At 48.6% G+C, this 25,967-nt stretch overlaps 1 protein-coding gene and 1 long non-coding RNA gene across 4 annotated transcripts in view; both read left to right on the plus strand.

Moving 5' to 3' along the window:
- mapkapk2a (MAPK activated protein kinase 2a) overlaps window positions 1-25,967 on the plus strand; it is a 93,295-nt gene that overhangs the window by 30,466 nt on the left and 36,862 nt on the right. The gene's annotated exons all lie outside the window — the stretch shown is intronic.
- On the plus strand, window positions 4,482-10,284 carry LOC123492037. 2 transcript variants are annotated; one of them, XR_006661597.1, is made up of 3 exons: window positions 4,482-4,524; window positions 9,540-9,573; window positions 10,249-10,277. It is a non-coding gene; the product is annotated as an uncharacterized LOC123492037 (long non-coding RNA). The 2 variants fall into 2 exon arrangements; XR_006661596.1 differs by lacking the exon at window positions 4,482-4,524 and adding an exon at window positions 9,340-9,370 and having other exon boundaries at window positions 10,249-10,284.

The raw sequence follows: 25,967 nt of genomic DNA on the forward strand, positions 1-25,967 counted from the left end.
GCTGCTGGTAAAGACTCAGACAGAGGTGTGTAACCTACTGTAGCTGCTGGTAAAGACTCAGACAGAGTGTGTAGTCTACTGTAGCTGCTGGTAAAGACTCAGACAGAGGTGTGTAACCTACTGTAGCTGCTGGTAAAGACTCAGACAGAGGTATGTGTAGTCTACTGTAGCTGCTGGTAAAGACTCAGACAGAGGTGTGTAACCTACTGTAGCTGCTGGTAAAGACTCAGACAGAGGTGTGTAACCTACTGTAGCTGCTGGTAAAGGACTCAGACAGAGGTGTGTAGCTGCTTGTAAAGACTCAGACAGAGGTGTGTAGCTGCTGGTAAAGACTCAGACAGAGTGTGTAACCTACTGTAGCTGCTGGTAAAGACTCAGACAGAGGTGTGTAGCTGCTGGTAAAGACTCAGACAGAGGTGTGTAGCTGCTGGTAAAGACTCAGACAGAGGTGTGTAGCTGCTGTTTAAGACTCAGACAGAGGTGTGTAGCTGCTGGTAAAGACTCAGACAGAGGTGTGTAGTCTACTGTAGCTGCGTAAAGACTCAGACAGAGGTGTGTAACCTACTGTGGCTGCTGGTAAAGACTCAGACAGAGGTGTGTAGCTGCTGGTAAAGACTCAGACAGAGGTGTGTAACCTACTGTAGCTGCTGGTAAAGACTCAGACAGAGGTGTGTAGTCTACTGTAGCTGCCGTAAAGACTCAGACAGAGGTGTGTAACCTACTGTGGCTGCTGGTAAAGACTCAGACAGAGGTGTGTAGCTGCTGGTAAAGACTCAGACAGAGGTGTGTAGCTGCTGGTAAAGACTCAGACAGAGGTGTGTAACCTACTGTAGCTGCTGGTAAAGACTCAGACAGAGGTGTGTAGCTGCTGGTAAAGACTCAGACAGAGGTGTGTAGCTGCTGGTAAAGACTCAGACAGAGGTGTGTAGCTGCTGGTAAAGACTCAGACAGAGGTGTGTAGCCTACTGTAGCTGCTGGTAAAGACTCAGACAGAGGTGTGTAACCTACTGTAGCTGCTGGTAAAGACTCAGACAGAGGTGTGTAACCTACTGTAGCTGCTGGTAAAGACTCAGACAGAGGTGTGTAACCTACTGTAGCTGCTGGTAAAGACTCAGACAGAGGTGTGTAGCTGCTGGTAAAGACTCAGACAGAGGTGTGTAGCTGCTGGTAAAGACTCAGACAGAGGTGTGTAGTCTACTGTAGCTGCTGGTAAAGACTCAGACAGAGGTGTGTAACCTACTGTGGCTGCTGGTAAAGACTCAGACAGAGGTGTGTAGCTGCTGGTAAAGACTCAGACAGAGGTGTGTAACCTACTGTAGCTGCTGGTAAAGACTCAGACAGAGGTGTGTAGTCTACTGTAGCTGCCGGTAAAGACTCAGACAGAGGTGTGTAACCTACTGTGGCTGCTGGTAAAGACTCAGACAGAGGTGTATAGCTGCTGGTAAAGACTCAGACAGAGGTGTGTAGCTGCTGGTAAAGACTCAGACAGAGGCGTGTAACCTACTGTAGCTGCTGGTAAAGACTCAGACAGAGGAATGTAGCCTATTGTAGCTGCTGGTAAAGACTCAGACAGAGGTGTGTAACCTACTGTAGCTGCTGGTAAAGACTCAGACAGAGGTGTGTAACCTACTGTAGCTGCTGGTAAAGACTCAGACAGAGGTGTGTAACCTACTGTAGCTGCTGGTAAAGACTCAGACAGGTGTGTAACCTACTGTAGCTGCTGGTAAAGACTCAGACAGAGGTGTTTAACCTACTGTAGCTGCTGGTAAAGACTCAGACAGAGGTGTGTAACCTACTGTAGCTGCTGGTAAAGACTCAGACAGAGGTGTGTAGCTGCTGGTAAAGACTCAGACAGAGGTGTGTAGCTGCTGGTAAAGACTCAGACAGAGGTGTGTAGCCTACTGTAGCTGCTGGTAAAGACTCAGACAGAGGTGTGTAACCTACTGTAGCTGCTGGTAAAGACTCAGACAGAGGTTTGTAACCTACTGTAGCTGCTAGTAAAGACTCAGACAGAGGTGTGTAGCTGCTGGTAAAGACTCAGACAGAGGTGTGTAGCTGCTGGTAAAGACTCAGACAGAGGTGTGTAACCTTCTGTAGCTGCTGGTAAAGACTCAGACAGAGGTGTGTAGTCTACTGTAGCTGTTGGTAAAGACTCAGACAGAGGTGTGTAGCTGCTGGTAAAGACTCAGACAGAGGTGTGTAGTCTACTGTAGCTGCTGGTAAAGACTCAGACAGAGGTGTTTAACCTACTGTAGCTGCTGGTAAAGACTCAGACAGAGGTGTGTAACCTACTGTAGCTGCTGGTAAAGACTCAGACAGAGGTGTGTAGCTGCTGGTAAAGACTCAGACAGAGGTGTGTAGCTGCTGGTAAAGACTCAGACAGAGGTGTGTAGTCTACTGTAGCTGCCGGTAAAGACTCAGACAGAGGTGTGTAGCCTACTGTAGCTGCCGGTAAAGACTCAGACAGAGGTGTGTAGCTGCTGGTAAAGACTCAGACAGAGGTGTGTAGCTGCTGGTAAAGACTCAGACAGAGGTGTGTAACCTTCTGTAGCTGCTGGTAAAGACTCAGACAGAGGTGTGTAGTCTACTGTAGCTGCGGTAAAGACTCAGACAGAGGTGTTTAACCTACTGTAGTTGCTGGTAAAGACTCAGACAGAGGTGTGTAGTCTACTGTAGCTGTTGGTAAAGACTCAGACAGAGGTGTGTAGCTGCTGGTAAAGACTCAGACAGAGGTGTGTAATCTACTGTAGCTGCTGGTAAAGACTCAGACAGAGGTGTTTAACCTACTGTAGCTGCTGGTAAAGACTCAGACAGAGGTGTGTAACCTACTGTAGCTGCTGGTAAAGACTCAGACAGAGGTGTGTAGCTGCTGGTAAAGACTCAGACAGAGGTGTGTAGCTGCTGGTAAAGACTCAGACAGAGGTGTGTAGTCTACTGTAGCTGCTGGTAAAGACTCAGACAGAGGTGTGTAACCTACTGTAGCTGCTGGTAAAGACTCAGACAGAGGTGTGTAACCTACTGTAGCTGCTGGTAAAGACTCAGACAGAGGTGTGTAACCTACTGTAGCTGCCGGTAAAGACTCAGACAGAGGTGTGTAACCTACTGAGCTGCTGGTAAAGACTCAGACAGAGGTGTGTAGTCTACTGTAGCTGCTGGTAAAGACTCAGACAGAGGTGTGTAACCTACTGTAGCTGCCGGTAAAGACTCAGACAGAGGTGTGTAACCTACTGTAGCTGCTGGTAAAGACTCAGACAGAGGTGTAGTCTACTGTAGCTGCTGGTAAAGACTCAGACAGAGGTGTGTAACCTACTGTAGCTGCTGGTAAAGACTCAGACAGAGGTGTGTAGCTGCTGGTAAAGACTCAGACAGAGTGTGTAGCCTACTGTAGCTGCTGGTAAAGACTCAGACATGTTTGTAACCTACTGCAGCTGCTGGTAAAGACTCAGACAGAGGTGTGTAACCTACTGTAGCTGCTGGTAAAGACTCAGACAGAGGTGTGTAACCTACTGTAGCTGCTGGTAAAGACTCAGACAGAGGTGTGTAACCTACTGTAGCTGCTGGTAAAGACTCAGACAGAGGTGTGTAGCTGCTTGTAAAGACTCAGACAGAGGTGTGTAGCTGCTGGTAAAGACTCAGACAGAGGTGTGTAGCTGCTGGTAAAGACTCAGACAGAGGTGTGTAGCTGCTGGTAAAGACTCAGACAGAGGTGTGTAACCTACTGTAGCTGCTGGTAAAGACTCAGACAGAGGTGTGTAACCTACTGTAGCTGCTGGTAAAGACTCAGACATAGGTGTGTAGCTGCTGGTAAAGACTCAGACAGGTGTAGTTGTGTAGCTGCTGGTAAAGACTCAGACAGAGGTGTGTAACCTACTGTAGCTGCTGGTAAAGACTCAGACAGAGGTATGTGTAGTCTACTGTAGCTGCTGGTAAAGACTCAGACAGAGGTGTGTAACCTACTGTAGCTGCTGGTAAAGACTCAGACAGAGGTGTGTAGCTGCTTGTAAAGACTCAGACAGAGGTGTGTAGCTGCTGGTAAAGACTCAGACAGAGGTGTGTAACCTACTGTAGCTGCTGGTAAAGACTCAGACAGAGGTGTGTAGCTGCTGGTAAAGACTCAGACAGAGGTGTCTAGTAGCTGCTGGTAAAGACTCAGACAGAGGTGTGTAACCTACTGTAGCTGCTGGTAAAGACTCAGACAGAGGTGTGTAGTCTACTGTAGCTGCTGGTAAAAGACTCAGACAGAGGTGTGTAGCTGCTGGTAAAGACTCAGACAGAGGTGTGTAACCTACTGTAGCTGCTGGTAAAGACTCAGACAGAGGTGTACTCTGGTAAAGACTCAGACAGAGGTGTAGCTGTTGGTAAAGACTCAGACAGAGGTGTGTAGCTGCTGGTAAAGACTCAGACAGAGGTGTGTAGCCTACTGTAGCTGCTGGTAAAGACTCAGACAGAGGTGTGTAACCTACTGTAGCTGCTGGTAAAGACTCAGACAGAGGTGTGTAGCTGCTGGTAAAGACTCAGACAGAGGTGTGTAGCTGCTGGTAAAGACTCAGACAGAGGTGTGTAATCTCTTAGCTGCTGGTAAAGACTCAGACAGAGGTGTGTAGCTGCCGGAAAGACTCAGACAGAGGTGTTTAACCTACTGTAGCTGCTGGTAAAGACTCAGACAGAGGTGTGTGCATGTAGCTGCTGGTAAAGACTCAGACAGAGGTGTGTAGCTGCTGAGGTAAAGACTCAGACAGAGGTGTGTAGCCTACTGTAGCTGCTGGTAAAGACTCAGACAGAGGTGTGTAACCTACTGTAGCTGCTGGTAAAGACTCAGACAGAGGTGTGTAACCTACTGTAGCTGCTGGTAAAGACTCAGACAGAGGTGTGTAACCTACTGTAGCTGCTGGTAAAGACTCAGACAGAGGTGTGTAACCCTGAGCTGCTGTAAAGACTCAGACAGAGGTGTAATCTACTGTAGTGCTGGTAAAGACTCAGACAGAGGTGTAGTTGCTGCTGGTAAAGACTCAGACAGAGGTGTAACCTACTGTAGCTGCTGGTAAAGACTCAGACAGAGGGTGTGACTCAGACAGAGGTGTAGCCTACTGTAGCTGCTGTAAAGACCAGACAATTTGTAACCTACTGTAGCTGGGTTGTAAAGACTCAGACAGAGGTGTGTAACCCACTGTAGCTGCTGGTAAAGACTCAGACAGAGGTGTGTAAACCTACAGAAGCCAAGCTGGGAAAGACTCAGACAGAGGTGTAACTACTGTAGCTGCTGTAAAGACTCAGACAGAGGTGTGTAGCTGTGGTAAAGACTCAGACAGAGGTGTGTAGCTGCAGGTAAAGACTCAGACAGAGGTGTGTAGCTGCTGGTAAAGACTCAGACAGAGGTGTGTAGCTGCTGGTAAAGACTCAGACAGAGGTGTGTAACCTACTGTAGCTGCTGGTAAAGACTCAGACAGAGGTGTAACCTACTGTAGCTGCTGGTAAAGACTCAGACAGAGGTGTGTAGCTGCTGGTAAAGACTCAGACAGAGGTGTGTAGCCTACTGTAGCTGCTGGTAAAGACTCAGACAGAGGTGTGTAACCTACTGTAGCTGCTGGTAAAGACTCAGACAGAGGTGTGTAGCCTACTGTAGCTGCTGGTAAAGACTCAGACAGGGGTGTAACCTACTGTAGCTGCTGGTTGAAGACTCAGACAGAGGTGTGTAACCTACTGTAGCTGCTGGTAAAGACTCAGACAGAGGTGTGTAGCTGCTTGTAAAGACTCAGACAGAGGTGTGTAGCTGCTGGTAAAGACTCAGACAGAGGTGTGTAACCTACTGTAGCTGCTAAAGACTCAGACAGAGGTGTGTAGCTGCTGGTAAAGACTCGGACAGAGGTGTGTAGCTGTGGTAAAGACTCAGACAGAGGTGTGTAACCTACTGTGTAGCTGCTGGTAAAGACTCAGACAGAGGTGTCTACTGTAGCTACTGAAAGACTCAGACAGAGGTGTGTATTGCGCTGTACTCACGGTGTGAGCTGCTGGTAAAGACTCAGACAGAGGTGTACCAGTAGCTACGAAGACTCAGACAGAGGGTAGTGTAGTCTACTGTAGCTGCTGGTAAAGACTCAGACAGAGGTGTGTAACCTACTGTAGCTGCTGGTAAAGACCTGGGGACAGAGGTGTGTAGCTGCTGCAAAGACTCAGACAGAGGTGTGTAGTTGCCAGGAAGACCTCAGACAGAGTGTGTAACTACTGTAGCTGCCGTAAAGACTCAGACAGAGGTGTGTAACCTACTGTAGCTGCTGGTAAAGACTCAGACAGAGGTGTGCACTGTAGCTGCTGGTAAAGACTCAGACAGAGGTGTGCCTGTAGCTGCTGGTAAAGACTCAGACAGAGGCGTGTAACCTACTGTAGCTGCTGGTAAAGACTCAGACAGAGGTGTGTAACCCATTGTAGCTGCTGGTAAAGACTCAGACAGAGTGTGTAACCTATGTAGCTGCTGGTAAAGACTCAGACAGAGGTGTGTAACCTACTGTAGCTGCTGGTAAAGACTCAGACAGAGGTGTGTAGCTGCTGGTAAAGACTCAGACAGAGGTGTGTAGCTGCTGGTAAAGACTCAGACAGAGGTGTGTAGTGTGCTGCTGGTAAAGACTCAGACAGAGGTGTGTATCTACAGCTGCTGGTAAAGACTCAGACAGAGGTGTGTAACCTACTGTAGCTGCTGGTAAAGACTCAGACAGAGGTGTGTGTAGCTGCTGGTAAAGACTCAGACAGAGGTGTGTAGCTGCTGGTAAAGACTCAGACAGAGGTGTCTACTGTAGCTGCTGGTAAAGACTCAGACAGAGGTGTGTACTCTACTGTAGCTGCTGGTAAAGACTCAGACAGAGGTGTGTAACCTACTGTAGCTGCTGGTAAAGACTCAGACAGAGGTGTGTCGTAGCTGCTGGTAAAGACTCAGACAGAGGTGTGTAGCTGCTGTAGCTAGAGAAGACTCAGACAGAGGTGTTACTACTGTAGCTGCTGGTAAAGACTCAGACAGAGGTGTGTAACCTACTGTAGCTGCTGTAAAGACTCAGACAGAGGTGTGTAAACTACTGTAGCTGCTGGTAAAGACTCAGACAGAGGTGTGTAAGTCTGAGCGTAAAGACTGACAGAGGTGTGGAGCTACTGGTAAAGACTCAGACAGAGGTGTTAACCTCTGTAGCTGCTGGTAAAGACTCAGACAGAGGTGTGTAACCTACTGTAGCTGCTGGTAAAGACTCAGACAGAGGTGTGTAGCTACTGTGTGCTGGTAAAGACTCAGACAGAGGTGTGTAGCTGCTGGTAAAGACTCAGACAGAGGTGTGTAGCTGTAGCTGGTAGAAAGACTCAGACAGAGGTGTAGCTGCTGGTAAAGACTCAGACAGAGGTGTGTAGCTGCTGGTAAAGACTCAGACAGAGGTGTGTAGCTGCTGGTAAAGACTCAGACAGAGTGTGTGAGCCTACTGTCAGCTGCTGGTAAAGACTCAGACAGAGGTGTGTAGTCTACTGTAGCTGCTGGTAAAGACTCAGACAGAGGTGTGTAACCTACTGTAGCTGCTGGTAAAGACTCAGACAGAGGTGTGTAGCTGCTGGTAAAGACTCAGACAGAGGTGTAGTCACTGTAGCTGCTGGTAAAGACTCAGACAGAGGTGTGTAACCTACTGTAGCTGCTGGTAAAGACTCAGACAGAGGTGTGTAGCCTACTTTAGCTGCGTAAAGACTCAGACAGAGTGTGTAACCACTGTAGCTGCTGGTAAAGACTGAGACAGAGGTGTAGCTGCTGGTAAAGACTCAGCAGAGGTGTGTAGCTGCTGGTAAAGACTCAGACAGAGGTGTGTAACCTACTGTAGCTGCTGTAAAGACTCAGACAGAGGTGTTTACGCTCTGGTAAAGACTCAGACAGAGGTACTACTGCAGCTGATGGTAAAGACTCAGACAGGGTGTGAGCTGCTGGTAAAGCTCAGACAGAGGTGTGTAGCTGCTGGTAAAGAGACTCAGACAGAGGTGTGTCCTAAGCTGCTGGAAAGACTCAGACAGAGGTGTGTAACTACTGTGGCTGTGGTAAAGACTCAGACAGAGGTGTGTAGCTGCTGGCAAAGACTCAGACAGAGGTGTGAAACTGTAGCTGTATGGTAGAAGACTCTAGAGCAGAGGTGTGAGTAACACTGAAGCTAACATAAGAAGACTCAGACAGAGGTGTGTAACCCACTGTAGCTGCTGGTAAAGACTCAGACAGAGGTGTGTTAAAGACCAGACGGTACTACGTAGCTGCTGGTAAAGACTCAGACAGAGGTGTAGTAGCTGCTGGTAAAGACTCAGACAGAGGTGTGTAGTCTACTGTAGCTGCTGGTAAAGACTCAGACAGAGGTGTGTAACCTGTAGCTGGTAAAGACTCAGACAGAGGTGTGTAACCTACTGTAGCTGCTGGTAAAGACTCAGACAGAGGTGTGTAGTCTACTGTAGCTGCTGGTAAAGACTCAGACAGAGGTGTGTAACCTACTGTAGCTGCTGGTAAAGACTCAGACAGAGGTGTGTAGCTGCTGGTAAAGACTCAGACAGAGGTGTGTAGCTGCTGTAAAAGACTCAGACAGAGGTGTGTAGCTGCTGGTAAAGACTCAGACAGAGGTGTGTAGCTGCGATCAGACGAGGTGAACCTACTGTAGCTGCTGGTAAAGACTCAGACAGAGGGTGTAACCTACTGTAGCTGCTGGTAAAGACTCAGACAGAGGTGTCTGTAGCTGCTGGTAAAGACTCAGACAGAGGTGTGTAGTCTACTGTAGCTGCTGGTAAAGACTCAGACAGAGGTGTGTAACCTACTGTAGCTGCTGGTAAAGACTCAGACAGAGGTGTGTAGTCCACCAGCTGCTGGTAAAGACTCAGACAGAGGTGTGTAACCTACTGTAGCTGCTGGTAAAGACTCAGACAGAGGTGTGTAGCCTACTGTAGCTGCTGGTAAAGACTCAGACAGAGGTGTGTAGCTGCTGGTAAAGACTCAGACAGAGTTGTGTTAGCTGCTGAAAGACTCAGACAGAGGGTAACTACTGGTAGCTGGAATGGAAAAGACTCAGACAGAGGTACCTACCTGCTGGTAGAAGAACTTGGACAGAGGTGCAACACTGTAGCTAAGCTGAGACTCAGTATAGAGGTGTGTAGTCTACTGTAGCTGTGGTAAAGACTCAGACAGAGTTTGTAACCCACTGTAGCTTGGAAAAGACTCAGACAGAGGTGTGTAGCCTACTGTAGCTGCTGGTAAAGACTCAGACAGAGTGAGTAGCTGCTGGTAAAGACTCAGACAGAGGTGTGTGAACCTATGTAGGCTGGAAAGACTCAGACAGAGGTGTGAAGTCTACTGTAGCTGCTGGTAAAGACTCAGACAGAGGTGTGACAGACTCAGACAGGGTGTGTCGCGTAAAACTCAGACAGAGGTGTGAAGTTAAAGACTGAAGAGGTGTGTAGCTGAGCTGGTAAAGCACTCGACAGAGGTGGGTTAGCTGCTGGTAAAGACTAGACAGGGTGTGTACATGAGCTGCTGGTAAAGACCTGAAGAGGTGTGTAGCTGCTGGTAAAGACTCAGACAGAGGTGTGTAGCTAGTATGCGAAAAGACTCGGACAGAGGTGTGTAGCTGCTGGTAAAGACTCAGACAGAGGTGTGTAGTCTACTGTAGCCAAGTAAAGACTCAGACAGAGGTGTGTAGCCCACTGTAGCTGCCGCTAAAGACTCAGACAGAGGGATCTACTGTAGCTGCTGGTAAAGACTCAGACAGAGGTAAGGTGTTAGCTGCTGAAAGACTCAGACAGAGGTGTATGCTGGAAAGACTCAGACAGAGGTGTGTATACGTAGTGTAAAGACTCAGATAGAGGTGTGTAGCTGCTGGTAAAGACTCGGACAGAGGTGTGTAGTCTACTGTAGCTGCTGGTAAAGACTCAGACAGAGGTGTGTAGAGCGGGAAAGAGAGGTGTTATAGGCCGGTAAAGACCAGATAGAGGTGTAGCTGCTGGTAAAGACCCAGACAGAGGTAGTAGCCCCACTGTAACTGCTGGTAAAGACCCCAGACAGAGGTTTACTCTGGTAAAGACTCGGAAGGTGTGTAGTCTGCTGGTAAAGACTCAGACAGAGGTGTGTAGCTGCTGGTAAAGCTAGACAGAGGTGTAGCCATGTAGCTGCGTAAAGACTCAGACAGAGGTGTGTAGCTACTGGCTGCTGGCAAAGACTCAGACAGAGGTACCTACTGTGGCTGCTGGAAAGACCAGACAGAGGTGTAACCTACTGTAGCTGCTGGTAAAGACTCAGACAGAGTGTAATATGCTGCTGGTAAAGACTTAGACAGAGGTGTGACCCCTGTAGCTGCTGGTAAAGACCAGACAGAGGTGTGTAACCTACTGTAGCTGCTGGTAAAGACTCAGACAGAGGTGTGTAGCTCTAAAGACCAGACAGGTGTGTAGTCTACTGTAGCTGCAGGTAAAGACTCAGACAGAGGTGTGTAACCATGTAGCTGCTGGTAAAGACTCAGACAGAGGTGTGTAGTCTCTGTAGCTGCTGGTAAAGACTCAGACAGAGAGTGTTAACCCACTGTAGCTGCTGGTAAAGACTTAGACAGAGGTGTGTAACCTACTGTAGCTGCTGGTAAAGACTCAGACAGAGGTGTGCTGCTGTAAAGCTAGACAGGTGTCTTCACTGTAGCTGCTGGTAAAGACTCAGACATTTCCCTGTAAAGCTGCAGGTAAAGACTCAGACAGAGGTGTAACCACTGTAGCGTGGTAAAGACTCAGACAGAGGTGTGTAACCTACTATGCTGGAAAGACTCAGACAGAGGTGGGTAACACTAGCTGCTGGTAAAAGACTCAGACAGAGGTGTGTACTGCTTGTAAAGACTCAGACAGAGGTGTAAAAAGCTGCTGGTAAAGACCCAGACAGAGGTGTGTGAATTTAGCTGCTGGTAAAGACTCAGACAGAGGTGTAGTAGCTGCTGGTAAAGACTCAGACAGAGGTGTAACCACGTAGCTGCAGGTAAAGACTCAGACAGAGGTGTGTAACCTACTGTAGCTGCTGGTAAAGACTCAGACAGAGGTGTGTAGCGCGGAAATCAGACAGGGTGAGTCACTGTAGCTGCTGGTAAAGACTCAGACAGAGGTGTGTAACTGAAGCGCTGGTAAAGACTCAGACAGAGGTGGTGGTACTGTAGCTGTGGTAAAGACTCAGACAGAGGTGTGTAACCTACCGTAGCTGCTGGTAAAGACTCAGACAGAGGTGTTACCTACTGTAGCTGCTGGTAAAGACCAGACAGAGGTGTGTAGCTGCTGTAAAGACTCAGACAGAGGTGTGTACTGCTGGAACTGAGCTAAGACTCAGCAGATGTAAAGCTGCTGGTAAAGACCAGACAGAGGTGTGTAAAGTCTGAGCTACTGTGAGCTGCTGGTAAAGACTCAGACAGAGGTGTTAGTCCGTAGCTGCTGGTAAAGACTCAGACAGAGGTGTGTAACCTACTGTGGCTGCTGGTAAAGACTCAGACAGAGGTGTGTAGGTGGTAAAGACTCAGACAGAGGTGTGAACCATGTAGCTGCTGGTAAAGACTCAGACAGAGGTGTGTAGCCTACTGTAGCTGCCGGAAAGACTCAGACAGAGGTGTGTAACCTCGTGGCTGGTAAAGACTCAGACAGAGGTGTGTAGCTGCGAAAGACTCAGACAGAGGTGTGTAGCTGCTGGTAAAGACTCAGACAGAGGCGTGTAACCTACTGAAGCTGCTGGCAAAGACTCAGACAGAGGTGTGTAACCCTACTGTGGCTGCTGGTAAAGACTCAGACAGAGGTGTGTGTAACCCCTGTAGCTGCTGGTAAAGACTCAGACAGAGTGTGTGTAACCACTGTAGCTGCTGGTAAAGACTCAGACAGAGGTGTGTAACTACTGAAGCTGCTGGTAAAGACTCGACAGGGGTGTAACAGAGCTGCTGGTAAAGACTCAGACAGAGGTGTTAATCTACTGTAGCTGCTGGTAAAGACTCAGACAGAGGTGTGTAGCCCACTGTAGCTGCTGGTAAAGACTCAGACAGAGGTGTAACCCACTGTGGCTGCTGGTAAAGACTCAGACAGAGGTGTGTAGCTGCGGGTAAAGATAGCAGGGTGTGAGCTGCTGGTAAAGACTCAGACAGAGGTGTGTAAGCACTGTAGCTGCTGGTAAAGACTCAGACAGAGGTGTAAACCCACTGTAGCTCTGGAAAGACTCAGACAGAGGTTTGTAACCTACTGTAGCTGCTGGTAAAGACTCAGACAGAGGTGTGGTAAACTCAGACAGGGGTGTGTGGTAAAGCCAGCAGAGGTGGTAACCACTGTAGCTGCTGGTAAAGACTCAGACAGAGGTGTGTAGCCCACTGTAGCTGCTGGTAAAGACTCAGACAGAGGTGTTAACCTGTAGCTGCTGGTAAAGACTCAGACAGAGTGTAGTCCACTGTAGCTGCTGGTAAAGACTCAGACAGAGGTGTGTAGCTGCTGGTAAAGACTCAGACAGAGGTGTGTAGTCTACTGTAGCTGCTGGGAAAGACTCAGACAGAGGTGTGTAACCCACCGTAGCTGCTGGTAAAGACTCAGACAGAGTGTGTGTAAGCCCACTGTAGCTACTGGGAATGACTCAGACAGAGGTGTGTAGCTGCTGCAAAGACTCAGACAGAGGGTGTAGCTGCTGGTAAAGACTCAGACAGAGGTGGGGCTAAGTCAGACAGAGGTGTTAACTATGTAGCTGCGAAAGACTCAGACAGAGGTCTGTAGCTGCTGGTAAACCCAGACAGAGGTGTCTGTACTGCTGGAAAGTGACAGAGGTGTGTAGTCTACTGTAGCTGCTGGTAAAGACTCAGACAGAGGTGTGTAACCATGTAGCTGCTGGTAAAGACTCAGACAGAGGTTTGTAGCTGCTGGTAAAGACTCAGACAGAGGTGTTAACCACTGTAGCTGCTGGTAAAGACTCAGACAGAGGTGTGTAATCTGTAGCTGCTGGTAAAGACTCAGACAGAGGTGTGTAGTCTACTGTAGCTGCGGGTAAAGACTCAGACAGAGGTGTGTAGCTGCTGGTAAAGACTCAGACAGAGGTGTAGCTACTGTAGCTGCTGGTAAAGACTCAGACAGAGGTGTGTAGTCTACTGTAGCTGCTGGTAAAGACTCAGACAGAGGTGTGAAATTGCTGCTGGTAAAGACTCAGACAGAGGTGTTAGCTGCTGAGCTAAGTGTAGCTGCGAAAGACCAGACAGAGGTGTTAGCTATGTAGCTGCTGGTAAAGACTCAGACAGAGGTGTAGCCGGGTAAAGACTAGACAGAGGTGTTAGCTGCTGGGCTAAAGACTCAGACAGAGGTGTGTCTTGTAGCTGCTGGTAAAGACTCAGACAGAGGTGTGTAGTCACTGTAGCTGCTGGTAAAGACTCAGACAGAGGTGTGTAGCTGCAGGTAAAGACTCAGACAGAGGTGTGTAGTCTACTGTAGCTGCTGGTAAAGACTCAGACAGAGGCACTGTAGCTGCGGAAAGACTCAGACAGAGGTGTGTAAGTGCTGGAAAGACCCAGACAGAGGTGTGTAGCTACTGTAGCTGCTGGTAAAGACTCAGACAGAGGTGTGTAGCTGCTGGTAAAGACTCAGACGGGTGCTTCTGTAGCTGTGGTAAAGACAGAAGAGGTGTAACCTACTGTAGCTGCTGGAAAAGACTCAGACAGAGGTGTAACTACTGTGGCTGCTGGTAAAGACTCAGACAGAGGTGTTAACTGTAGCTGCTGGTAAAGACTCAACAGAGGTGTGTTAACCCACTGTAGCTGTGGTAAAGACTCAGACAGAGGTGTGTAACCTACTGTAGCTGCTGGTAAAGACTCAGACAGAGGTGTGTAACCTACTGTAGCTGCTGGTAAAGACTCAGACAGAGGTGTGTAGCTGCTGGTAAAGACTCAGACAGGTGTGTAGTACTACTGTAGCTGCTGGTAAAGACTCAGACAGAGTGTGTAACCCCTGTAGCTGCTGGTAAAGACTCAGACAGAGGTGTGTAGTCTACTGTAGCTGCGGAAAGACTCAGACAGAGGTGTGTAACCTACTGTAGCTGCTGGTAAAGACTCAGACAGAGGTGTAACCACTGTAGCTGCTGGTAAAACTCAGACAGAGGTGTGTAGCTGCTTGTAAAGACTCAGACAGGGTGTGTAGCTGCTGGTAAAGACCAGACAGAGGTGTGTAGCGCGAAAAGACTCAGACAGAGTGTAGCTGCTGGTAAAGACTCAGACAGAGGTGTGTAACCTACTGTAGCTGCTGGTAAAGACTCAGACAGAGGTGTTAACCTACTGTAGCTGCTGGTAAAGACTCAGACAGAGGTGTGTAGCTGCTGGTAAAGACTAGACAGGGGTGTGTAGTCTACTGTAGCTGCTGGTAAAGACTCAGACAGAGGTGTTAACCCACTGTAGCTGCTGGTAAAACTCAGACAGAGGTGTGTAGTAGCGCTGTAAGACTGGACAGGGGGTGTGTAGCTGCTGGTAAAGACTCAGACAGAGGTGTGTAACCACTGTAGTGGCAAAGACTCAGACAGAGGTGTGCTGCTGGTAAAGACTCAGACAGAGGTGTAATTAGGAAGAAAGGCTGCTAAAGACTCAGACAGAGGTGTGTAGTTACTGTAGCTGCTGGTAAAGACTCAGACAGAGTGTGTAAGAGCTGCCGGTAAAGACTCAGACAGAGGTGTGTAGTCTAGCTGTAGCTGCTGGTAAAAGACTCAGACAGAGGTTAGTACCTAGTGCTGGTAGACTCAGAAGAGGTGTGTAGCCTACTGTAGCTGCTGGTAAAGACTCAGACAGAGGTGTGTACTGCTGGTAAAGACTCAGACAGAGGTGTGTAGTCTACTGTAGCTGCTGGTAAAGACTCAGACAGAGGTGTGTAACCTACTGTAGCTGTGGTAAAGACTCAGACAGAGGTGTCACTGTAGCTGCTGGTAAAGACTCAGACAGAGGTGTGTAACTACGTAGCTGCTGGTAAAGACTCAGACAGAGGTGTGTACTGTGCTGCTGGTAAAGACTCAGACAGAGGTGTGTAGTCTGCTGCTGTAAAGACTCAGACAGAGGTGTGTAGCTGCTGTAAGACTCAGACAGAGGTGTGTAGCTGCTGGTAAAGACTCAGACAGAGGTGTGTAGCTGCTGGTAAAGACTCAGACAGAGGTGTGTAGCCTACTGTAGCTGCTGGTAAAGACTCAGACAGAGGTGTGTAACCTACTGTAGCTGCTGGTAAAGACTCAGACAGAGGTGTGTAAGCTGCTGGTAAAGACTCAGACAGAGTGTGCTGTAGCTGCTGGTAAAGACTCAGACAGAGGTGTGTAACCTACTGAGCTGCTGGTAAAGACTCAGACAGAGGTGTGTAGCTACTGTAGCTGCTGTAAAGACTCAGACAGAGGTGTGTAACCTACTGTAGCTGCTGGTAAAGACTCAGACAGAGGTGTAACCTACTGTAGCTGCTGGTAAAGACTCAGACAGAGGTGTCAGGGGTAGCTGCTGGTAAAGACTCAGACAGAGGTGTGAGCTGCTGGTAAAGACTCAGACAGAGGTGTGTAACCTACTGTAGCTGCTGGTAAAGACTCAGACAGAGGTGTGTAACCTACTGTAGCTGGTAAAGACTCAGACAGGGGTGTAGCTGCTGGTAAAGACTCAGACAGAGTGTGGGTAGCCTACTGTAGCTGCTGGTAAAGACTCAGACAGAGGTGTGTAACCTACTGTAGCTGCTGGTAAAGACTCAGACAGAGGTGTGTGTGCTGGTAAAGACTCAGACAGAGGTGTGTAGCTGCTGGTAAAGACTCAGACAGAGGTGTGTAGCGCTGGTAAAGACCAGACAGAGGTGTGTAGCTGCTGGTAAAGACTCAGACAGAGGTGTGTAGCTGCTGGTAAAGACTCAGACAGAGGTGTGTAACCTACTGTAGCTGCTGGTAAAGACTCAGACAGAGGTGTGTAGCTGCTGGTAAAGACTCAGACAGAGGTGTGTAGCTGCTGGTAAAGACTCAGACAGAGGTGTGTAGCCTAACAGTGTAGCTGCTGGTAAAGACTCAGACAGAGGTGTGTAACCTACTGTAGCTGCTGGTAAAGACTCAGACAGAGGTGTGTAACCTACTGTAGCTGCTGGTTAAAGACTCAGACAGAGGTGTGTAGCTGCTGGTAAAGACTCAGACAGAGGTGTGTAACCTACTGTAGCTGCTGGTAAAGACTCAGACAGAGGTGTGTAGCTGCTGGTAAAGACTCAGACAGAGGTGTGTAGCTGCTGGTAAAGACTCAGACAGAGCCAGAGAGTTGTAGCTGCTGGTAAAGACTCAGACAGAGGTGTGTAGCTGCTTAAAGACTCAGACAGAGGTGTGTAGCTGCTGGTAAAGACTCAGACAGAGGTGTGTAACCTACGCTGAGCTGCTGGTAAAGACTCAGACAGAGGTGTGTAGCTGCTGGTAAAGACTCAGACAGAGGTGTGTAGCTGCTGGTAAAGACTCAGACAGAGGTGTGTAGCTGCTGGTAAAGACTCAGACAGAGGTGTAGCTGCTAGTAAAGACTCAGACAGAGGTGTGTAGTCTACTGTAGCTGCCGGTAAAGACTCAGACAGAGGTGTGTAACCTACTGTGGCTGCTGGTAAAGACTCAGACAGAGGTGTGTAGCTGCTGGTAAAGACTCAGACAGAGGTGTGTAGCTGCTGGTAAAGACTCAGACAGAGGTGTGTAACCTACTGTAGCTGCTGGTAAAGACTCAGACAGAGGTGTGTAGCTGCTGGTAAAGACTCAGACAGAGGTGTGTAGCTGCTGGTAAAGACTCAGACAGAGGTGTGTAGCTGCTGGTAAAGACTCAGACAGAGGTGTGTAGCCTATTGTAGCTGCTGGTAAAGACTCAGACAGAGGTGTAACCTACTGTAGCTGCTGGTAAAGACTCAGACAGAGGTGTGTAACCTACTGTAGCTGCTGGTAAAGACTCAGACAGAGGTGTGTAACCTACTGTAGCTGCTGGTAAAGACTCAGACAGAGGTGTGTAGCTGCTGGTAAAGACTCAGACAGAGGTGTGTAGCTGCTGGTAAAGACTCAGACAGAGGTGTGTAGTCTACTGTAGCTGCCGGTAAAGACTCAGACAGAGGTGTGTAACCTACTGTGGCTGTGTAAAGACTCAGACAGAGGTGTGTAGCTGCTGGTAAAGACTCAGACAGAGGTGTGTAACCTACTGTAGCTGCTGGTAAAGACTCAGACAGAGGTGTGTAGTCTACTGTAGCTGCCGGTAAAGACTCAGACAGAGGTGTGTAACCTACTGTGGCTGCTGGTAAAGACTCAGACAGAGGTGTATAGCTGCTGGTAAAGACTCAGACAGAGGTGTGTAGCTGCTGGTAAAGACTCAGACAGAGGCGTGTAACCTACTGTAGCTGCTGGTAAAGACTCAGACAGAGGTGTGTAGCCTATTGTAGCTGCTGGTAAAGACTCAGACAGAGGTGTGTAACCTACTGTAGCTGCTGGTAAAGACTCAGACAGAGGTGTGTAACCTACTGTAGCTGCTGGTAAAGACTCAGACAGAGGTGTGTAACCTACTGTAGCTGCTGGTAAAGACTCAGACAGGTGTGTAACCTACTGTAGCTGCTGGTAAAGACTCAGACAGAGGTGTTTAACCTGCTGTAGCTGCTGGTAAAGACTCAGACAGAGGTGTGTAGTCTACTGTAGCTGCTGGTAAAGACTCAGACAGAGTTGTGTAACCTACTGTAGCTGCTGGTAAAGACTCAGACAGAGGTGTAGCTACTGGTAAAAGACTCAGACAGAGGTGTGTGTAGCTGCTGGTAAAGACTCAGACAGAGGTGTGTAGCCTACTGTAGCTGCTGGTAAAGACTCAGACAGAGGTGTGTAACCTACTGTAGCTGCTGGTAAAGACTCAGACAGAGGTTTGTAACCTACTGTAGCTGCTAGTAAAGACTCAGACAGAGGTGTGTAGCTGCTGGTAAAGACTCAGACAGAGGTGTGTAGCTGCTGGTAAAGACTCAGACAGAGGTGTATAACCTTCTGTAGCTGCTGGTAAAGACTCAGACAGAGGTGTGTAGTCTACTTTAGCTGCCGGTAAAGACTCAGACAGAGGTGTTTAACCTACTGTAGCTGCTGGTAAAGACTCAGACAGAGGTGTGTAGTCTACTGTAGCTGTTGGTAAAGACTCAGACAGAGGTGTGTAGCTGCTGGTAAAGACTCAGACAGAGGTGTGTAGTCTACTGTAGCTGCTGGTAAAGACTCAGACAGAGGTGTTTAACCTACTGTAGCTGCTGGTAAAGACTCAGACAGAGGTGTGTAACCTACTGTAGCTGCTGGTAAAGACTCAGACAGAGGTGTGTAGCTGCTGGTAAAGACTCAGACAGAGGTGTGTAGTCTACTGTAGCTGCCGGTAAAGACTCAGACAGAGGTGTGTAACCTACTGTAGCTGCCGGTAAAGACTCAGACAGAGGTGTGTAGCTGCTGGTAAAGACTCAGACAGAGGTGTGTAGCTGCTGGTAAAGACTCAGAGGTGTGTAACCTTCTGTAGCTGCTGGTAAAGACTCAGACAGAGGTGTGTAGTCTACTGTAGCTGCCGGTAAAGACTCAGACAGAGGTGTTTAACCTACTGTAGCTGCTGGTAAAGACTCAGACAGAGGTGTGTAGTCTACTGTAGCTGTTGGTAAAGACTCAGACAGAGGTGTGTAGCTGCTGGTAAAGACTCAGACAGAGGTGTGTAGTCTACTGTAGCTGCTGGTAAAGACTCAGACAGGTGTTTAACCTACTGTAGCTGCTGGTAAAGACTCAGACAGAGGTGTGTAACCTGCTGTAGCTGCTGGTAAAGACTCAGACAGAGGTGTGTAGCTGCTGGTAAAGACTCAGACAGAGGTGTGTAGCTGCTGGTAAAGACTCAGACAGAGGTGTGTAGTCTACTGTAGCTGCCGGTAAAGACTCAGACAGAGGTGTGTAACCTACTGTAGCTGCCGGTAAAGACTCAGACAGAGGTGTAGTCTACTGTAGCTGCTGGTAAAGACTCAGACAGAGGTGTGTAGAGCTGCTGGTAAAGACTCAGACAGAGGTGTGTAACCGCTAGCTGCTGTAAAGACTCAGACAGAGGTGTGTAGCTGCTTGTAAAGACTCAGACAGAGGTGTGTAGCTGCTGGTAAAGACTCAGACAGAGGTGTGTAGCTGCTGGTAAAGACTCAGACAGAGGTGTGTAGCTGCTGGTAAAGACTCAGACAGAGGTGTGTAACCTACTGTAGCTGCTGGTAAAGACTCAGACAGAGGTGTGTAACCTACTGTAGCTGCTGGTAAAGACTCAGACAGAGGTGTGTAGTCTACTGTAGCTGCTGGTAAAGACTCAGACAGAGGTGTGTAACCTACTGTAGCTGCTGGTAAAGACTCAGACAGAGGTATGTGTAGTCTACTGTAGCTGCTTGTAAAGACTCAGACAGAGGTGTGTAGCTGCTGGTAAAGACTCAGACAGAGGTGTGTAACCTACTGTAGCTGCTGGTAAAGACTCAGACAGAGGTGTGTAGCTGCTGGTAAAGACTCAGACAGAGGTGTGTAGCTGCTGGTAAAGACTCAGACAGAGGTGTGTAGTCTACTGTAGCTGCTGGTAAAGACTCAGACAGAGGTGTGTAGCTGCTGGTAAAGACTCAGACAGAGGTGTGTAGTCTACTGTAGCTGCTGGTAAAGACTCAGACAGAGGTGTGTAGCTGCTGGTAAAGACTCAGACAGAGGTGTGTAGTTACTGTAGCTGCTGGTAAAGACTCAGACAGAGGTTTGTAGTCTACTGTAGCTGCTGGTAAAGACTCAGACAGAGGTGTGTAGTCTACTGTAGCTGCTGGTAAAGACTCAGACAGAGGTGTGTAGCTGCTGGTAAAGACTCAGACAGAGGTGTGTAGTCTACTGTAGCTGCTGGTAAAGACTCAGACAGAGGTGTGTAGTCTACTGTAGCTGCTGGTAAAGACTCAGACAGAGGTGTGTAGCTGCTGGTAAAGACTCAGACAGAGGTGTGTAGTCTACTGTAGCTGCTGGTAAAGACTCAGACAGAGGTGTGTAGCTGCTGGTAAAGACTCAGACAGAGGTGTGTAGTCTACTGTAGCTGCTGGTAAAGACTCAGACAGAGGTGTGTAGCTGCTGGTAAAGACTCAGACAGAGGTGTGTAGTTACTGTAGCTGCTGGTAAAGACTCAGACAGAGGTGTGTAGCTGCTGGTAAAGACTCAGACAGAGGTGTGTAGCCTACTGTAACTGCTGGTAAAGACTCAGACAGAGGTGTGTAACCTACTGTAGCTGCTGGTAAAGACTCAGACAGAGGTGTGTAACCTACTGTAGCTGCTGGTAAAGACTCAGACAGAGGTGTGTAGCTGCTGGTAAAGACTCAGACAGGTGTGTAGTCTACTGTAGCTGCTGGTAAAGACTCAGACAGAGGTGTGACCTACTGTAGCTGCTGGTAAAGACTCAGACAGAGGTGTGTGTAGTCTACTGTAGCTGCTGGTAAAGACTCAGACAGAGGTGTGTAACCTACTGTAGCTGCTGGTAAAGACTCAGACAGAGGTGTGTAACCTACTGTAGCTGCTGGTAAAGACTCAGACAGAGGTGTGTAGCTGCTTGTAAAGACTCAGACAGAGGTGTGTAGCTGCTGGTAAAGACTCAGACAGAGGTGTGTAGCTGCTGGTAAAGACTCAGACAGAGGTGTGTAGCTGCTGGTAAAGACTCAGACAGAGGTGTGTAACCTACTGTAGCTGCTGGTAAAGACTCAGACAGAGGTGTGTAACCTACTGTAGCTGCTGGTAAAGACTCAGACATAGGTGTGTAGCTGCTGGTAAAGACTCAGACAGGTGTGTAGTCTACTGTAGCTGCTGGTAAAGACTCAGACAGAGGTGTGTAACCTACTGTAGCTGCTGGTAAAGACTCAGACAGAGGTATGTGTAGTCTACTGTAGCTGCTGGTAAAGACTCAGACAGAGGTGTGTAACCTACTGTAGCTGCTGGTAAAGACTCAGACAGAGGTGTGTAACCTACTGTAGCTGCTGGTAAAGACTCAGACAGAGGTGTGTAGCTGCTTGTAAAGACTCAGACAGAGGTGTGTAGCTGCTGGTAAAGACTCAGACAGAGGTGTGTAACCTACTGTAGCTGCTGGTAAAGACTCAGACAGAGGTGTGTAGCTGCTGGTAAAGACTCAGACAGAGGTGTGTAGCTGCTGGTAAAGACTCAGACAGAGGTGTGTAGCTGCTGGTAAAGACTCAGACAGAGGTGTGTAGCTGCTGGTAAAGACTCAGACAGAGGTGTGTAGTCTACTGTAGCTGCCGGTAAAGACTCAGACAGAGGTATGTAACCTACTGTGGCTGCTGGTAAAGACTCAGACAGAGGTGTGTAGCTGCTGGTAAAGACTCAGACAGAGGTGTGTAGCTGCTGGTAAAGACTCAGACAGAGGTGTGTAACCTACTGTAGCTGCTGGTAAAGACTCAGACAGAGGTGTGTAACCTACTGTAGCTGCTGGTAAAGACTCAGACAGAGGTGTGTAGCTGCTGGTAAAGACTCAGACAGAGGTGTGTAACCTACTGTAGCTGCTGGTAAAGACTCAGACAGAGGTGTGTAGCTGCTGGTAAAGACTCAGACAGAGGTGTGTAGCTGCTGGTAAAGACTCAGACAGAGGTGTGTAGCTGCTGGTAAAGACTCAGACAGAGGTGTGTAGCTGCTTGTAAAGACTCAGACAGAGGTGTGTAGCTGCTGGTAAAGACTCAGACAGAGGTGTGTAACCTACTGTAGCTGCTGGTAAAGACTCAGACAGAGGTGTGTAGCTGCTGGTAAAGACTCAGACAGAGGTGTGTAGCTGCTGGTAAAGACTCAGACAGAGGTGTGTAGCTGCTGGTAAAGACTCAGACAGAGGTGTGTAGTCTACTGTAGCTGCCGGTAAAGACTCAGACAGAGGTGTGTAACCTACTGTGGCTGCTGGTAAAGACTCAGACAGAGGTGTGTAGCTGCTGGTAAAGACTCAGACAGAGGTGTGTAGCTGCTGGTAAAGACTCAGACAGAGGTGTGTAACCTACTGTAGCTGCTGGTAAAGACTCAGACAGAGGTGTGTAGCTGCTGGTAAAGACTCAGACAGAGGTGTGTAGCTGCTGGTAAAGACTCAGACAGAGGTGTGTAGCTGCTGGTAAAGACTCAGACAGAGGTGTGTAGCCTATTGTAGCTGCTGGTAAAGACTCAGACAGAGGTGTGTAACCTACTGTAGCTGCTGGTAAAGACTCAGACAGAGGTGTGTAACCTACTGTAGCTGCTGGTAAAGACTCAGACAGAGGTGTGTAACCTACTGTAGCTGCTGGTAAAGACTCAGACAGAGGTGTGTAGCTGCTGGTAAAGACTCAGACAGAGGTGTGTAGCTGCTGGTAAAGACTCAGACAGAGGTGTGTAGTCTACTGTAGCTGCCGGTAAAGACTCAGACAGAGGTGTGTAACCTACTGTGGCTGCTGGTAAAGACTCAGACAGAGGTGTGTAGCTGCTGGTAAAGACTCAGACAGAGGTGTGTAACCTACTGTAGCTGCTGGTAAAGACTCAGACAGAGGTGTGTAGTCTACTGTAGCTGCCGGTAAAGACTCAGACAGAGGTGTGTAACCTACTGTGGCTGCTGGTAAAGACTCAGACAGAGGTGTATAGCTGCTGGTAAAGACTCAGACAGAGGTGTGTAGCTGCTGGTAAAGACTCAGACAGAGGCGTGTAACCTACTGTAGCTGCTGGTAAAGACTCAGACAGAGGTGTGTAGCCTATTGTAGCTGCTGGTAAAGACTCAGACAGAGGTGTGTAACCTACTGTAGCTGCTGGTAAAGACTCAGACAGAGGTGTGTAACCTACTGTAGCTGCTGGTAAAGACTCAGACAGAGGTGTGTAACCTACTGTAGCTGCTGGTAAAGACTCAGACAGGTGTGTAACCTACTGTAGCTGCTGGTAAAGACTCAGACAGAGGTGTTTAACCTGCTGTAGCTGCTGGTAAAGACTCAGACAGAGGTGTGTAGTCTACTGTAGCTGCTGGTAAAGACTCAGACAGAGTTGTGTAACCTACTGTAGCTGCTGGTAAAGACTCAGACAGAGGTGTGTAGCTGCTGGTAAAGACTCAGACAGAGGTGTGTAGCTGCTGGTAAAGACTCAGACAGAGGTGTGTAGCCTACTGTAGCTGCTGGTAAAGACTCAGACAGAGGTGTGTAACCTACTGTAGCTGCTGGTAAAGACTCAGACAGAGGTTTGTAACCTACTGTAGCTGCTAGTAAAGACTCAGACAGAGGTGTGTAGCTGCTGGTAAAGACTCAGACAGAGGTGTGTAGCTGCTGGTAAAGACTCAGACAGAGGTGTGTAACCTTCTGTAGCTGCTGGTAAAGACTCAGACAGAGGTGTGTAGTCTACTTTAGCTGCCGGTAAAGACTCAGACAGAGGTGTTTAACCTACTGTAGCTGCTGGTAAAGACTCAGACAGAGGTGTGTAGTCTACTGTAGCTGTTGGTAAAGACTCAGACAGAGGTGTGTAGCTGCTGGTAAAGACTCAGACAGAGGTGTGTAGTCTACTGTAGCTGCTGGTAAAGACTCAGACAGAGGTGTTTAACCTACTGTAGCTGCTGGTAAAGACTCAGACAGAGGTGTGTAACCTACTGTAGCTGCTGGTAAAGACTCAGACAGAGGTGTGTAGCTGCTGGTAAAGACTCAGACAGAGGTGTGTAGTCTACTGTAGCTGCCGGTAAAGACTCAGACAGAGGTGTGTAACCTACTGTAGCTGCCGGTAAAGACTCAGACAGAGGTGTGTAGCTGCTGGTAAAGACTCAGACAGAGGTGTGTAGCTGCTGGTAAAGACTCAGAGGTGTGTAACCTTCTGTAGCTGCTGGTAAAGACTCAGACAGAGGTGTGTAGTCTACTGTAGCTGCCGGTAAAGACTCAGACAGAGGTGTTTAACCTACTGTAGCTGCTGGTAAAGACTCAGACAGAGGTGTGTAGTCTACTGTAGCTGTTGGTAAAGACTCAGACAGAGGTGTGTAGCTGCTGGTAAAGACTCAGACAGAGGTGTGTAGTCTACTGTAGCTGCTGGTAAAGACTCAGACAGGTGTTTAACCTACTGTAGCTGCTGGTAAAGACTCAGACAGAGGTGTGTAACCTGCTGTAGCTGCTGGTAAAGACTCAGACAGAGGTGTGTAGCTGCTGGTAAAGACTCAGACAGAGGTGTGTAGCTGCTGGTAAAGACTCAGACAGAGGTGAGTAGTCTACTGTAGCTGCCGGTAAAGACTCAGACAGAGGTGTGTAACCTACTGTAGCTGCCGGTAAAGACTCAGACAGAGGTGTGTAGTCTACTGTAGCTGCTGGTAAAGACTCAGACAGAGGTGTGTAACCTACTGTAGCTGCCGGTAAAGACTCAGACAGAGGTGTGTAACCTACTGTAGCTGCTGGTAAAGACTCAGACAGAGGTGTGTAGTCTACTGTAGCTGCTGGTAAAGACTCAGACAGAGGTGTGTAACCTACTGTAGCTGCTGGTAAAGACTCAGACAGAGGTGTGTAGCTGCTGGTAAAGACTAAGACAGAGGTGTGTAGCCTACTGTAGCTGCTGGTAAAGACTCAGACATGTTTGTAACCTACTGCAGCTGCTGGTAAAGACTCAGACAGAGGTGTGTAACCTACTGTAGCTGCTGGTAAAGACTCAGACAGAGGTGTGTAACCTACTGTAGCTGCTGGTAAAGACTCAGACAGAGGTGTGTAACCTACTGTAGCTGCTGGTAAATACTCAGACAGAGGTGTGTAGCTGCTTGTAAAGACTCAGACAGAGGTGTGTAGCTGCTGGTAAAGACTCAGACAGAGGTGTGTAGCTGCTGGTAAAGACTCAGACAGAGGTGTGTAGCTGCTGGTAAAGACTCAGACAGAGGTGTGTAACCTACTGTAGCTGCTGGTAAAGACTCAGACAGAGGTGTGTAACCTACTGTAGCTGCTGGTAAAGACTCAGACATAGGTGTGTAGCTGCTGGTAAAGACTCAGACAGGTGTGTAGTCTGCTGTAGCTGCTGGTAAAGACTCAGACAGAGGTGTGTAACCTACTGTAGCTGCTGGTAAAGACTCAGACAGAGGTATGTGTAGTCTACTGTAGCTGCTGGTAAAGACTCAGACAGAGGTGTGTAACCTACTGTAGCTGCTGGTAAAGACTCAGACAGAGGTGTGTAACCTACTGTAGCTGCTGGTAAAGACTCAGACAGAGGTGTGTAGCTGCTGGTAAAGACTCAGACAGAGGTGTGTAGTCTACTGTAGCTGCCGGTAAAGACTCAGACAGAGGTGTGTAACCTACTGTGGCTGCTGGTAAAGACTCAGACAGAGGTGTGTAGCTGCTGGTAAAGACTCAGACAGAGGTGTGTAACCTACTGTAGCTGCTGGTAAAGACTCAGACAGAGGTGTGTAGTCTACTGTAGCTGCCGGTAAAGACTCAGACAGAGGTGTGTAACCTACTGTGGCTGCTGGTAAAGACTCAGACAGAGGTGTATAGCTGCTGGTAAAGACTCAGACAGAGGTGTGTAGCTGCTGGTAAAGACTCAGACAGAGGCGTGTAACCTACTGTAGCTGCTGGTAAAGACTCAGACAGAGGTGTGTAGCCTATTGTAGCTGCTGGTAAAGACTCAGACAGAGGTGTGTAACCTACTGTAGCTGCTGGTAAAGACTCAGACATAGGTGTGTAACCTACTGTAGCTGCTGGTAAAGACTCAGACAGAGGTGTGTAACCTACTGTAGCTGCTGGTAAAGACTCAGACAGGTGTGTAACCTACTGTAGCTGCTGGTAAAGACTCAGACAGAGGTGTGTAGTCTACTGTAGCTGCTGGTAAAGACTCAGACAGAGGTGTGTAACCTACTGTAGCTGCTGGTAAAGACTCAGACAGAGGTGTGTAGCTGCTGGTAAAGACTCAGACAGAGGTGTGTAGCTGCTGGTAAAGACTCAGACAGAGGTGTTTAGTCTACTGTAGCTGCTGGTAAAGACTCAGACAGAGGTGTTTAACCTAC

The sequence above is a fragment of the Coregonus clupeaformis genome, chromosome 12 (genome assembly GCF_020615455.1).
Source record: "Coregonus clupeaformis isolate EN_2021a chromosome 12, ASM2061545v1, whole genome shotgun sequence".
Taxonomy (NCBI): Eukaryota; Metazoa; Chordata; class Actinopteri; order Salmoniformes; family Salmonidae; genus Coregonus; species Coregonus clupeaformis.